Source organism: Oncorhynchus kisutch, linkage group LG20 (assembly GCF_002021735.2).
Source record: "Oncorhynchus kisutch isolate 150728-3 linkage group LG20, Okis_V2, whole genome shotgun sequence".
Classification (NCBI taxonomy): domain Eukaryota; kingdom Metazoa; phylum Chordata; class Actinopteri; order Salmoniformes; family Salmonidae; genus Oncorhynchus; species Oncorhynchus kisutch.
This window is the reverse complement of record NC_034193.2, coordinates 23,704,812-23,718,661: the sequence shown is the minus strand read 5'-3', so window position 1 is coordinate 23,718,661 and position 13,850 is coordinate 23,704,812. Positions and strand designations below refer to the sequence as shown.

At 42.0% G+C, this 13,850-nt stretch overlaps 1 protein-coding gene across 4 annotated transcripts in view; it reads left to right on the top strand.

Moving 5' to 3' along the window:
* Nucleotides 1–13,850, top strand: part of LOC109865504 (myosin-binding protein C, fast-type) — a 48,949-nt gene that overhangs the window by 6,113 nt on the left and 28,986 nt on the right. The window lies entirely within an intron of this gene.

Below are 13,850 nucleotides of genomic sequence, written 5' to 3'. Positions count from 1 at the left end.
GGAGAGGGGTTTTAACAGCTGCCCCTGCAAATTAAAAGAACTTGGACTCAAAGGACCATTCAGTCACTGTCCCAATAGTTTTGGAAAAATGCATTGGATTGATTGCTTTTGAAGGCAGTGTTCTGCCTTCAATATGATGTCACTCTTTCGTATGTCTTGAAAGAGTGACATCATATTGGGAACACTGGGAACACTGCCTTCAAAAGCAATCAATTCAATGCAATTCTCCAAAACTATTGGGACAGTGACTGAATGGTCCTTTGAGTCCAAGTTCAAAAAGTATTGACACCGCTTGACTTTTTGTTGTGTTGCAGCCTGGATTTAAAATGTAGATTTGGTTTCGCCTGGCCTACACACAGTGTGTCAATGACCTCCCTATCATCACGACACAGCGTTTCTCGAATGAAAAGTAAAGAAATGAGTTGTATGAATAAATCCTATTATCAGGACGGTCATTTAAAATCACATTGATTTACCACAAGGCTCAAACATTCCTCCAGATGCGTCCATAAAAGAAGCCTTATAAGTGTCTGTGTATGGCCATGTTGCACCAGTGCTACAGTAGATCACATGCTCTGAGCTAAAGATAGCAAGACTGTAACTAAATATACCGTATCTGTTTGTATGTAGGCCGTCATTGTAAACAAGAATTTGTTCTTAACTGACTTGCCTAGTTAAATAAAAGGTACAAATAAATAAAAGGACATATTTTAAACATTTTATGGTATGGGCTGGCTGACCCCTATTAAATCAGACCAGTGGTGTGGCTACGATCCGATTGATGTTCCTTAGACTAGGTACCTTGTAGTTCTCAGGCTTGGTCTTGATCATGTGGCCGTCTTGCTTTGGCTTGTGTACTCCTGGTCTGCAAGGTGCAAGGTCTTTAGCCAGCTGCATTCCAGTGCTCCTAGGGTTACGGAGCACTGCCTCCTGCGATTTTGGCTGTGATGAGACGGGTGGGACCAGTTGGCAACCTTGAGGAGCAGTTGCCCATTGCCGCTTAGCCGTCCCATTCGCGCTGTGCTCTTGGGGGCTGTGACAAGGAGACTGGTTATGGTCTCCTTGACTTTAGATCTTGTGAAGGACGTGGAGGTGGCGTCCCTCACGGATGTTGCAGAGTTTTTTGAGGCTGCACTTCTCTGCTGAGTGCTATCGGTCACATCTGGTGCAGCGCTCCTCCTCGTCTAGGAGTACGTAGAGTAGGGCTGGAGCTAGTCCTTAAACTTATGTCGAAGTGGCGAGGCTGGCTTTCCCCAGGGTGGACTCTGGTCGGTTCCGTGGAGAGCGTTAGTGCCCCATCTCTTCTGTGGGCAAACGCTCACACCTCTCTCTGGTTCGCTTGTGCCCTGCCCTCACACTCTGCCTCGATCTGGAGCCAATTCGCTAGGTCTGTGAGATCCGGACACTCACCATTCGCCGTGGCAAGGATGGAGAATCTGCGGAGACCCTTTGGATCATCCAGGCGGACGTCAGCAGCATTCATCGTGTGGGCAATCTGCCCAAGTGCCAGGTTGTGTGGGTGGCCCCACTGCTGCCCATGGGTATGCATCGCTGCTGTGTAGAGCTGGATTCTTTTTGATATTTGTTGTTTGTTTGTTGGACATATAAAGAAATACAAAATTACAAATGTAACAGGTACATCCTTTTATCCCCCTGTACCTATCGAAACACCTCCCTTCCCTTAACATCAAAAGCAGCGTATATATACATAATTAAATACATGTAAAAAAAAAAAATATATATATATACATTTATATGCACATATGTACACATACAGCCAAATACATTTAAAATCAGTTTTTCACAGTTCCTGACATTTAATCTGAGTAAAAATGATTTATTTCAGCTTGTATTTCTTTCCTCACATTCCCAGTGGGTCAGAAGTTGAGAAACACTCAATTATTATTTGGTAACATTGCCTTTAAATTGTTTAATTTGGGTCAAACATTTTGTGTAGCCTTCCACAAGCTTCCCACAATAAGTTGGGTGAATTTTGGCCCATTCCTCCTGACAGAGCTGGTGTAACTGAATCAGGTTGCTAGGCCTCCTTGCTCGCACACGCTTTTTCAGTTCCGGCTTTGTGATGGCCACTCCAATACCTTGACTTTGTTGTCCTTAAGCCATTTTGCCACAACTTTGGAAGTATGCCTGGGTTCATTAGGATTGAGGTCAGGGCTTTGTGATGGCCACTCCAATACCTTGACTTTGTTGTCCTTTGGAAGTATGCTTGGGGTCATTGTCCATTTGGAAGACCCATTTGCGACCAAGCTTTAACTTCCTGACTGATGTCTTGAGATGTTGCTTCAATATATCCACATAATTTTCCCAACCTCATGATGCCATCTATTTTGTGAAGTGCACCAGTCCCTCCTGCAGCAAAGCACCCACACAACATGATGCTGCCACCCCCGTGCTTCACGGTTGGGATGGTGTTCTTCAGCTTGCAAGCCTCCCCAATTTTCCTCCAAACATAACGATGGTCATTATGGCCAAAAAGGTATATTTTTATTTCATCAGACCAGAGGACATTTCTCAAAAAGTATGATCTTTGTTTGTACACATGAATGTGGTACCTTCAGGCGTTTGGAAATTGCTCCCAAGGATGAACCAGACTTGTGGAGGTCTACAATTGTTTTTCTGAGGTCTTGGCTGATTTCTTTTGATTTTCCCATGATGTCAGCAAAGAGGCATGAGTTTGAAGGTAGGCCTTGAAATACATCCACAGGTACACCTCCAATTGACTCAAATGATGTCAATTACGCCTACCAGAAGCTTCTAAAGTCATGACATCATTTTCTGAATTTTCCAAGCTGTTTAAAGGCACAGTCAACTTAGTGTATGTAAACTTCTGACCCACCGGAATTGTGATACATTGAGTTATACGTTTTTAAAAATCTGTCTGTAAACTATTGTTGGAAAAATTACTTGTGTAATGCACAAAGTAGATGTTCTTACCGACTTGCCAAAACTATAGTTTGTTAACAAGAAATGTGTGGAGTGGTTGAAAAACTATTTTCAATGACTCCAACCGAAGTGTATGTCATCTTCCGACTTCAACTGTACATACATACATATACACAAAAATACAATTAAAATATCACAACATATTGTCCCTTCCCTCCCACACCCTCTTTTTGTGGCCAAAATTCTTACCCCTGATCAATAGAAGGCAACTGTTCAAAAAATTAAATTTAAAGTCATCAGTACAACCTCTCAAAGTATTTAAAAATGGTGTATAAAAAAAGTATATAAAAGACATGAGATCTTTCAACCAGGCTGATACAGTGGGAGGTTTGGAGGATTTGCAATTAAGCAAGATCTTCCGGCGGGCTATGAGGGAAGCAAACACTACAGCATTTGCATTACTTTTAGTGAGACTAGGAAACAATGACAGAACTCCAATAGCTATCAAAGGACAAGGCTGCAGGTCGATATCCAGAATTTTAGAGAGAGTATTAAAAAAGGATGGCCACAGAAAGCTTAGAACATGAATAAAACATAATCACCGAAGTGATTGAACATCTATCACGTGTCATTTGTGTCAGGGAGACATTTTGTATGTTATTCTTTGGCGTAGTGAATTCTGTGCAAGACCTTGAACTGAATTCAACTCAATCGAGCACATGAGGATGTGGAGTTAACCCTACGAAGGGCCTCCTCCCATCAGTTCAAGTTCACTACCCGTTTGTCTTGATTTTGTTTATTGGAGAGGGTTCAGGGGAAAGCATAATGTCATATAATCTAGAAATATCTACTAGCAATGTCTTGGGAGGTAGTTGAGGAAAGGTGGGAAAATGAAAGCGAACAAAGTTGCGGCCTTGAAAATAATGAGATCATTAAAACTGGCAAACTTCCCATCTAAAAATACATCTTTGAAACATACCAAACCTCTCTCTCGCCACAAAACAAAAGCCTGGTCGAGTTTGGAAGGTAAAAATAGGTGGTTGTTTCAGATAGGTCTACAATGTTGACAAAATACAGTATACTTTGAAGGACACAAGGAGCACAAGTAAGAGCAGAAAGGGAGGATGATTGGCAGGAGTGTGCTTCTAATGAGCACCAGTTGGTACCTGGAGCATTACACCAGACCATAATCTTTTGAATATTGGCTTCCAGATAATAAAAAAGTACATTTAGAAGTGCCAATCCTCCATCTTGTCTCCTTCTTTTAAATATTGCTCTACGTATCCTAGGTTATTTGCCTTCCCAGATAAAATGACTGATGAGCCTATCCAACTTGGTAAACAATGATTTTGGCAGAAAGATCAGAAGACAATCAAAAACATATAGAAACCTAGGTAAAAACACAAACTTTTCTGAATGTTCCATTTGTAACCTGAGAATGATCCAAATGTGTTTAAAATATGCCGTATGTTATCGACAGAGTTCACAGGGTTAGTGATGTCTAATAGTGGATCATCTGCATGTAGTGACACCTTGTGTTCTTCACCAGCTCAGTGGATTCTCGTGAATGATGATCATTTTAAGGCCAAGTAAAGCGGTTCTATCATATCTGCAAAAAAGGGGCGGGGACATAGGGCGACGGGTCCCGCCGGAGAGGGGAAAGTATTTTTGAATGTTGAAAGTTGGTGTGCACGCTAGCCGTAGGAGCAGAATAGAGGAGACGTATCCATGAGATGAAATTGGACCCAAAACAAAATCTTCACAAAATCTTCAATAATCCAACTCCTCCCGGTCGAAAGCCTTCTCCGCATCAAGAGAAACAACAATTCTAGGGTCTGGAGAGACAGGAGCGAGTGTAATGCCCAAAAAGACGGCGTACATTGGAAAACAGTTGTTGCCCTTTGATGATCATCAGATATGACACCCTGAAGGCAGGGTTCCAACAGGCATGCTAGAACCTTAGCTAATAGTTTAACATTGGCGTTCAAAGTGAAATGGGCTGATATCCACTACATTCCGCCGGATCTTGATCTTTCTTGGGTATAAGTGATATGTAGGCTTGAGTTAGCGTCGGGCGGAGAGAGCCATGTGATAACGAGTCGGTGAACATATCTGATAGTAAGGGGGAGAGTTGATCTGAGATTTTTTTTAATAAACATGAATGGGGAATCCGTCAGGGCCTTGCCACTTTGCATTTAACTTTAGACCCTTGGTTATCTCATCTAGGTGCATAGGGTTGTCCAGAACTTTACTCATGTCCATATCAATAGATGGAATATCCAAGTTGTTTAAAAAGGTGTCCATTTCCGTATGCGTAAGAGTTCCATGTCACCAGTCTGACTGGAAGAAAAAGGAAAAGAGAGATTGAGAGAGAGGAGCAGCATGAATAAATCAAATCGGAATAATACATTTCAAAAACTTTAGAGAAACAGAGCACAAGAATCTTTGGATAATGCCAACATAATGTTCAATAGCCATAATGTGAAGCTCACTTAGGTGCTGCCACATGGCTGAGATAATGAGAAACATTCTAAATGAACCAGTAGGCTATGAAAAGGGTCATCCCCTGTCTTGGTAAATTTTTACAAACGTCCTTAGGTGGACACAATTAAATAACAGTATACAAATGGACAACTAGCATTTTGGATATATACAATTAAGCACACGAACCATGGGTCTAAACTCTTCAGGTAGTGCAACGATTTAACAAGAGTGAAATTAAAAGAGAAGAGTGATAGTTTTAGACTCCAATGTCGTAGTGGCGTCCAAGATAAAGTGAATGTGACTGAGGACCATCAGTGAGCAACATCACCAATTAAGGCCAACCTAAACCACGGTATTTCAAAATGTCCATCAATAACATTTAAAAATACAATTTCAAAAAACGTTATACATCAAGGAGAGCCCCAATGAAAAATGCATCTATATATACACAAATATCGGTAGACAGGATCGGTGTCTAACTTGCTAGTAACAGTATCCAAAATAGCCTACAGGTTGCCAAACTACCATGTGGGCTATAGATTGGCATAAGTGGAACAGCGAAATCAAAGCCTTAGTCATAATTTAAAAAAAAGCAAAATGCTGCGCTTTCAACAGCGATTGTCTTTGATTAAGAAACTAAATTAGATCAAATTGAAGTTTAAAGTACAGTGAGACAGCATACTATGTCACTGTCAACAACAAATGAGTTATGTGCCGCCTCAAACATACCTACTCTAGCCGGCAAATGTTAGCATAGGATTATTTCACGAGAAACGGGTCGATAGATAGCCATAGATGTGTGTAGCTGTGTGTCCGCACGGTCACTGGGACTAGTTTTACTCACAAACTACAGGCAGGTGAGCAATCGATTGTATTTTAAATATCGCGAAAGGCCTTTATTTCACTGACATATTTGCCATGTGTTCCCGATTGTAGGCTATGCCTTGTTATTGGGCTACAATCCACAGCGAGGCTATTTTCAAAAAAACTATTGATCCTATGCTGCTAAATTATAGGCCTTTTCATGGTGTAGTAGGCTATTCAGAATGATTTAATTTATTTCTGAACAGACAGCAGTAAGTCTATAACTTTGGCAAATGTATTCCAATTCATCAGGGGTGCCGCAGTTCCTTCAGAACCCTTTGCACGGCTATGGTTCTCTAAGGAAATAAATGATGGTCAACGCTGGAGAGATGAGAGCTGCAGGCTCATGTCTACCAGAGCAGACAGGGAGAAAGAACATAGAAAGTGAATCTCATTCTAGTAATGTGAGAGATACTGGCGCAATTCTCACAAAGCCATGGCCACGCGTTGGTCTCAAACATAGGTTACAATGTTGCGCAAATCAGAAACCCGGGCCAGGGCTGAAAATCTACTTTTCCACATTACGTTTTTTTTTGTTGGGGGCAGGATAATTAACAAAGAGGCAACTAAAATTAAAAATAATTTTCTTGTCACGAGAGGTACCGGATCCAACAAAACAGTCCAAAACGGAGAAGTGCCAGAACCTGTTCTGCTCAAATGAAACACGAACTCTGTTCCTTGCCTCAGGCTGCACAGGCTGTTCTCTCACCAAGCGATCATATTTTCACCCATCAGACTATTCTCAATTTAATCTCGTCATTACGAATATATTAAATTCGTTTTGATTTAGAATAGCCCGCTATCAAATAGGCAAGAACAGGGGCAAGACTAAAAATACATGTCCTCCATATACACTGGAATAGTGAATGGAAGCCACTTTTCCGCAGGAACATTTTTCACTCATGTTGGGTAGGCTACTCCGGTTCTGGTCATTTCGCTGCACCACAGGTGATATACCACTCAAACTCTGAATGCCATGGGCTGTCCAACTGTGTTCCTGCTGCTACCAAGTGCTTAATTTGGGAAACCAAGTGAAATCTGTTTGGGAACATCAATAGAAACATATTTAATGAAACTGTTGACATCTCTCTGAAAGGGCAACCAGTGAAGAACAAACACCATTGTAAATACAACCCATATTTACTTTTGTACATAAGTATAACACTGGACATAGCCATAATATGACATTTTAAATCTGCCTATTCCTTTGAAACTTGTGGGTTTGATGTTTACTGTAAAAATGTTATTGTTTATTTCACTTTTGTTTATTATCTATTTCGCTTGCTTTGGTAATGTTACCATATGTTCCCCAAGTCAATAAAGTCCATTTGAATTGATTTGAATTGAGTTGAAAGCAATGAAGGAGAGAGGGGAGTAGATGGAAACTCATGGTGGAGAGATATTCTTTAATTAAAGGTAATGTGTCAGTCTATTAATGATGACATTTCAAAAAAATACCCTATTACTAGGCTATTCGAAATCTAAAACAAATTCACTATAAATGTAGGCTAAATCTGCCCATTTTTGATTTAGGCTAGACCATTTATGTACGAAAGATATCTTGAATCAGTATTTTTTTCTGCTATGTGTAATATGTGGCTGCCTATGTATTGTTTAATGGCACAATCATTATTTTAATTCTGGGTTTTTGTCAGGAAAGCTGCAGAAGGACGAGTAGGTTACAATTCCCCATCGTTCATCAGAGCAATTTTGACGGCCAGCTAGCGAAAAAGTTTGAGAGGGTTTATCTAATGTTCCTTCGTTAGATTTGAGCTCATCTTGCTCTGGCTAGCATTAGTTGTTGATCTTGTTGTTGTTGAGGTGCATAACTGAGGGAGAGAGAGATTACCTTTTCATTGTTGTTTGATCAATGGGACTGTAAAGTTCCCAAATCTAAAAGGACTCCTGTGGTATTGACATATTTGCAGAAATCCATTCGGGTGAATTTTGTGGCTTTTGGCGAATGCGTTCTAAGGATGTAAAGTAGTGCTGTTGCAACTGCCTGTAAACACACAGTCCAGTTCAAAGTGAATGATGGCAGGCCTGAGTGGCAAATGGCTTGTTTTTTTTTATAAAGGCCTACTGTAGCTCTGATTGGCTATGGCGCATGGGTCTGCGTAGACTTTTTATTAGGTTATATTTACTGCAGTGTCTATTAAATTGTCCAAAGGCACGGCCCCTTTCCCACTCTGTGGCTGCTGTAGAATTGTAGAATTGTCACAAATGCTTTAGAATATATGATTCCCAAACATTCTAAGAATTTATGAAAACGTGAAAAAGACCATATTTAAGCTCTCGCTTGTCAGAAAATGTTTTTAAAAGTATCGTATTCTTCCTGGGGGTGTATATGAACAGATTTGAATAACGTTTCATGCTGCTAAAATGCTGTCAGTTCCACTTTAAATATTGATGTCACAAATGTGTTATTTGTACAGTTCTTTATTACAAATGTTGTTATTTGTTTCATTTGACTGTGTAAAACCCAGCAGCACTAGTTGTTTCTCTGAGAGTGAAGTGTCTACAGTATATAGCATTTTGCAAAAAAAACATGATTATTTGTCTCTCTAAAATGAAACCATCAAGTGATAGATTTCAAACAAATACAGTACATGTGTGTCATTGAACAACCCCGTGCCACGTTTAGAAAGTGAAAAACGCACCCATCTCTGATGCATTTTAGCATTTCAATGTTTAACTTCATCAAAAGTATGACCCGTACAATATATATAGGGCATATTGGATGCCCACGTCCGTATGTGATCCACCAGGTATCAAACCAGGGAGCGTGACTCTATGGACTGCATTGGTCCATTGAGCTGAGGCCTAGGCATTAGCTTTGGTAGCCAACACAAATCTTTAAGTCTATAGCGAAGTTATACATCATGCAAGCATGTTTCACCACACCACCTCCTCCTCACGTACATCTTCACGAAGCTATTGGAGGAGACTGACCAATCAGTGGCTAATCACTTTGGAGCCAGAAGTGTCAAAAAGGGTGCTACTCTATAGCTGATAATATCTATGAGGGTGCCCATGTTTACGGATTTAGGGTTGTACCTGGTGGGTTCCTTGATAATTTGTGTGAGATTGAAGGCATCTAGCTTAGATTGTAGGACTGCCGGGGTGTTAAGCATATCCCAGTTTAGGTCACCTAACAGAACGAATTCTGAAGATAGATTTGGAACAATCAATTCACATATGATGTCCAGGGCACAGCTGGGACCTGAGGGGTTCTATAACAGGCGGCAACAGTGAGAGTCTTATTTCTGGAGAGATTCATTTTTAAAATTAGACGCTCGAACTGTTTGGACATAGACCTGGAAAGTATGACGGAACTTTGTAGGCTATCTCTGGAGTAGATTGCAACTCCTCCCCCTTTGGCAGTTCTATCTTGACAGAAAATGTTGTAGTTGGGTATGGAATTCTCCGAATTTTTGGTGACCTTCCTAAGCCATGATTCAGACACGGCAAGGACATCAGGGTTGGCGTAGTGTGCTAAAGCAGTGAGTAAAACAAACTTGGGGAGGAGGCTTCTGATGTTAACATGCATGAAACCAAGGATTTTTCAACAAATGAGAGTGCCTGGGGACACGCAGGCCCTGGGTTAACCTCCACATCACCCGAGGAACAGAGGAGGAGTAGGATGAGGGTACGGCTAAAGGCTATCAAAACTGGTCGTCTAGTGCGTTGGGGACAGAGAATAAAAGGAGCAGATTTCTTGGCGTGGTAGAATAGGTTTAGGGCATAATGTACAGACAGGGGTATGGTGGGGTGCGGGTACAAGGGAGGTAAGCCTAGGCACTGAGTGATGATAAGAGAGGTTGCATCTCCGGACCCGCTAGTTATGCTGGGTGAAGTCACCGCAATCAGCTAAGACTGAGGTAAAATGGCGATGAATGGGCAGAGAGGGTCGGTTAGCTACACACAGGGCCTGAGTTCGATAAACAAAAATAAACAAAATAGAGTACCGTGATTAATGAACAGTCCAGCAGGCATCAGTTATGTAGCCAAGTGATCATAGGGTCCAGTGAACAGCAATAGATGGAGCAGGGAAGCCGCGGTGTAGTTGCGCTAGCACGAGGGAGACACGGCGATTAAAGTTAGCAGGCCGGGATTAGTAGTAGCTTCTGCTCCGACGTCCGGGCAAAGGCCGGTTGAGGGCACAGAGGATAGCTTACCAGTCATGGTGGTATTGCGGGGAGCCGTGTCGACAAAGGATCTGGGCCAGATGGCGCAAGAGGTATTGTAGTTGTAGTAATTTTGTTTTCTAGCCGGGAGATGCACCTGGCTCACGGCTAACTGGTGCTAGCTTACGGGCATGGGCGTTATCCACTATAGCCACTCGGTAGCAGCGATGATCCGATGTAAAGGACCGGAGCTTACGGCAAGGATCCGGTGGAGTAGAGGATTCAATCCGTGTTGGGGTAGGGTCCAGGAGGTGATCACTGAGTAGGCCGGGAGGTGGGTCTGGCTCAGGGCTAGCTTCGGGGCTGGGTCACTAGCTAGCTGTGATGATCAGGAGTAAAGGTCCAGGGCTTTTGGCAGGAATCCGGCGTTGTAGTGGAGAAAACAGTCCGATGCTGGCAGGCTGGCAAGTATTATCCAGGCAAAAACAAAAACGGCTGGTGTCTGTGCAAAGGGTAAATCCCGCTAGCAGTGGCTGACAATGACTAAATAGCTAGTAGCTAATTAGCTGGTTAGCGTCTGATGGCTAGCTTCTGATGGAGGTTCTGGCTATAAGGTATTAAAAAAAAGCGGATCCGTATCACATTGGGTGAGGCGGGTTACCGGAAGGTATATTTAATTTAGAGCCTCCCAACATCTTTAAGGTTACAATCAACACTACGTTGTTCTACGTGCGTGGGTGGAGTGGGATTTTTGGAGTAGTGGACATATTTTGGTAACATGATATCCTCACCGGTCCCACTCCCATTCACAAGGGGAAAATAGCAAAAAAAGTATTTTTTTTGTCTGTTCATTTTGCCTTCCCTTGTTATTAGTAGCTAACTTTAGTTGGCAGCCTGGCTGGCTTGTTTTAGCCTGGATATAAACATAGCAAGCTAGCTAGCTTTTTAAGTTAACCACATCACCATGTGAAATAATCAGATTTATAATGAAGAAAACATGCCCTGCAAATATTGAGTGTAAAAAACATTATGCCAGTTTGATATGCTGCTTGTGTATTCATTCCCATTTCTGCTACAAATAGAACGTCATCCTGTTTTGGTCACGCAGAAAACGCACATGGCTAGCTAGTTGGGTACAGCAGATTCTACCATTTTTGATAGCCTGTAATCAGTAGTTATTACTTCTAAGTAAAATACATTTTTGGGTCGATTCTTGTTGTTTGGTTTACTGTTTAAATTGTTGTTGAGATTATATTTGGTAATCAATGCAAAATAGTCTACTTTGATGAATAGCCATATAAATCCTATAGGAACCAAGCGACAACACTGTTCCCACGACTGTGGAGGGATACGGCTTGTCTCAATTTTCAGGTAGTAAAAACGCACCCCTTTTGTGACATAAAACAACATTCCAACACTCCGAATCTTACGTCTCCATAGAGTTTGTAGTAAGCGTCACTCACTCATTCAAACACACCACACGTGTCACGCCCTGGTCAAAGTATTTTGTGTTTATCTTTATGTATTTGGTCAGGCCAGGGTGTGGCATGGGGATTTTGTCATTGTGGTGTGTTTGTCTTGGGGTTTTGGTGGTGGTATTGGGATTGTAGCTTAGTGGGTTATCTAGCAAAGTCAATGGCTGTCTGGAGTGGTTCTCAATCAGAGGCAGGTGCTTATCGTTGTCTCTGATTGGGAACCATATTTAGGCAGCCATATTCTTTGAGTTTGTCGTGGGTGATTGTCCTTAGTGTCCTATGTGTACACACTGTTAGTTTGCACCAGATAGGCTGTTTCGGTTTCGGTTTTGTTTATTGTTTTTTGTAAGTTCGTGTTTCTTTGTTTTGATTAAACATGAATCGCAATCGACACGCTGCAGTTTGGTCCGACTCTCATTCATCACCACTAGAAAACCGTAACAACACGGCCCCTCTCTCTCCCTTTCTCTATAGCTCTGGTTAATAAAGCAGCAAACAATTAGCTTTTCTGCTGCTTCCCTCACGCAAATCGGACCAAATTAATTAATGCATTTTGGGTCCAGGGCTTTCCCGTGTCCATTTTGGAACGGGACCTCTGACTACCATCACTATCAACTCCTCATCATTCAAAATATTCAAATTCATAGTGTTTAGAGAGTGATTAGAGGGACATAAAGCACTGAGTACCTGGCCATAGGAAAGGGCCGTTAGCAAGTCAGGTAGGCTACCAACCAATAGCATTCATTTGCGCAGCTTTGGATGGGATTACCGTGACCTACAATCACATGAAATTTGACTGCGGTCATGACTCCTGACTGCTGGTGTGGCAGTAATACGGTCATCACGATAGCCCTACACCCGTAACCCAGGGATCACCAGAGGCCGTCATATGTTGAACCAAGTCATGCCCTCAGTGACTCCAATTGGGGAAAGTAGGTGTTATGAAGTCTCAGTATCTCTTTTACATCGGGAATACCACATACTAAATCCTAATCTCAAGAATGGATACAATGTGAGTTGGTGTTAGTGCCCCAGCTGTGCCATGGCACTAGGACTGTAGTAGCCTCCATTTCCCTAATGCACTGGACTCTTCTGGCATACTGAAGAGTGTTTTACAGATTTACACCTACTCCTCTAACAGGGTATCAGGGGCATTCACACCACGATGGTAGCCAGATAATACCCTGCTGTCTGTATTATCCAATTACTTTGTGTTGCAGGATGTATTTTTACATTGATTTTTGAAGCAGATGTAAAAAAAACTTTAAAAAAAAAACGAAAATGTGAGCAGTGTACCTAAAGGTGTTATGTGATAACCATTCATTCTATCTGATACTTACCTAAACACACGGAAGACAACACAATACCTGGTATCAAACAGTGCATTATGAAACCGAAAGAAACAAAAGTTGGTAACAAAAGTTACAATTCATGTAAAAAGAAACCAAAGACACCAGGTAAAAAGCGAACTGTGAAACAAAGTGCCATCTGAGAAGAAGAACGTACGGATGGTCAACGTATATGTTTTAGATCGATCAAAGGTCTTCCTGGGTTGAATCCGAAAATGTCTTTGAAAGATGTACTTTAGCAGGAGCTTTTGGGTAGAAAGAGACAGCCTGGCTGAGGACTGCAGCAGAGGTCAGCTCCGACTGTTTAAGACAATGATGTGCCACTCAGGGAGAACTGACATGACTTCAGCAAGGACATAATACACTGTCCCTTTTCCAGCCCCCACGGTAATGTAGTCGGGCCTGAGAAATCGTTGGGAGCCAGCTATATGATATGCCTGATGCGTCTATTTCAGATTAGAGGGTTCTTTTACCAGCTTTCTACCTCAGCCAATCCAAAGTCGGTCCCCCTGTCCAATCCCCCTGATAGGCAAAAAGGCTGTCTGGACAAAAACCCGGATGGACCAGAAAGAGGAGTCATACCGGCAGGGCAGATAGCAATGCCCCGTTCCAGAAATATCTACTGTCGGTGATCCAATGACCCTGAG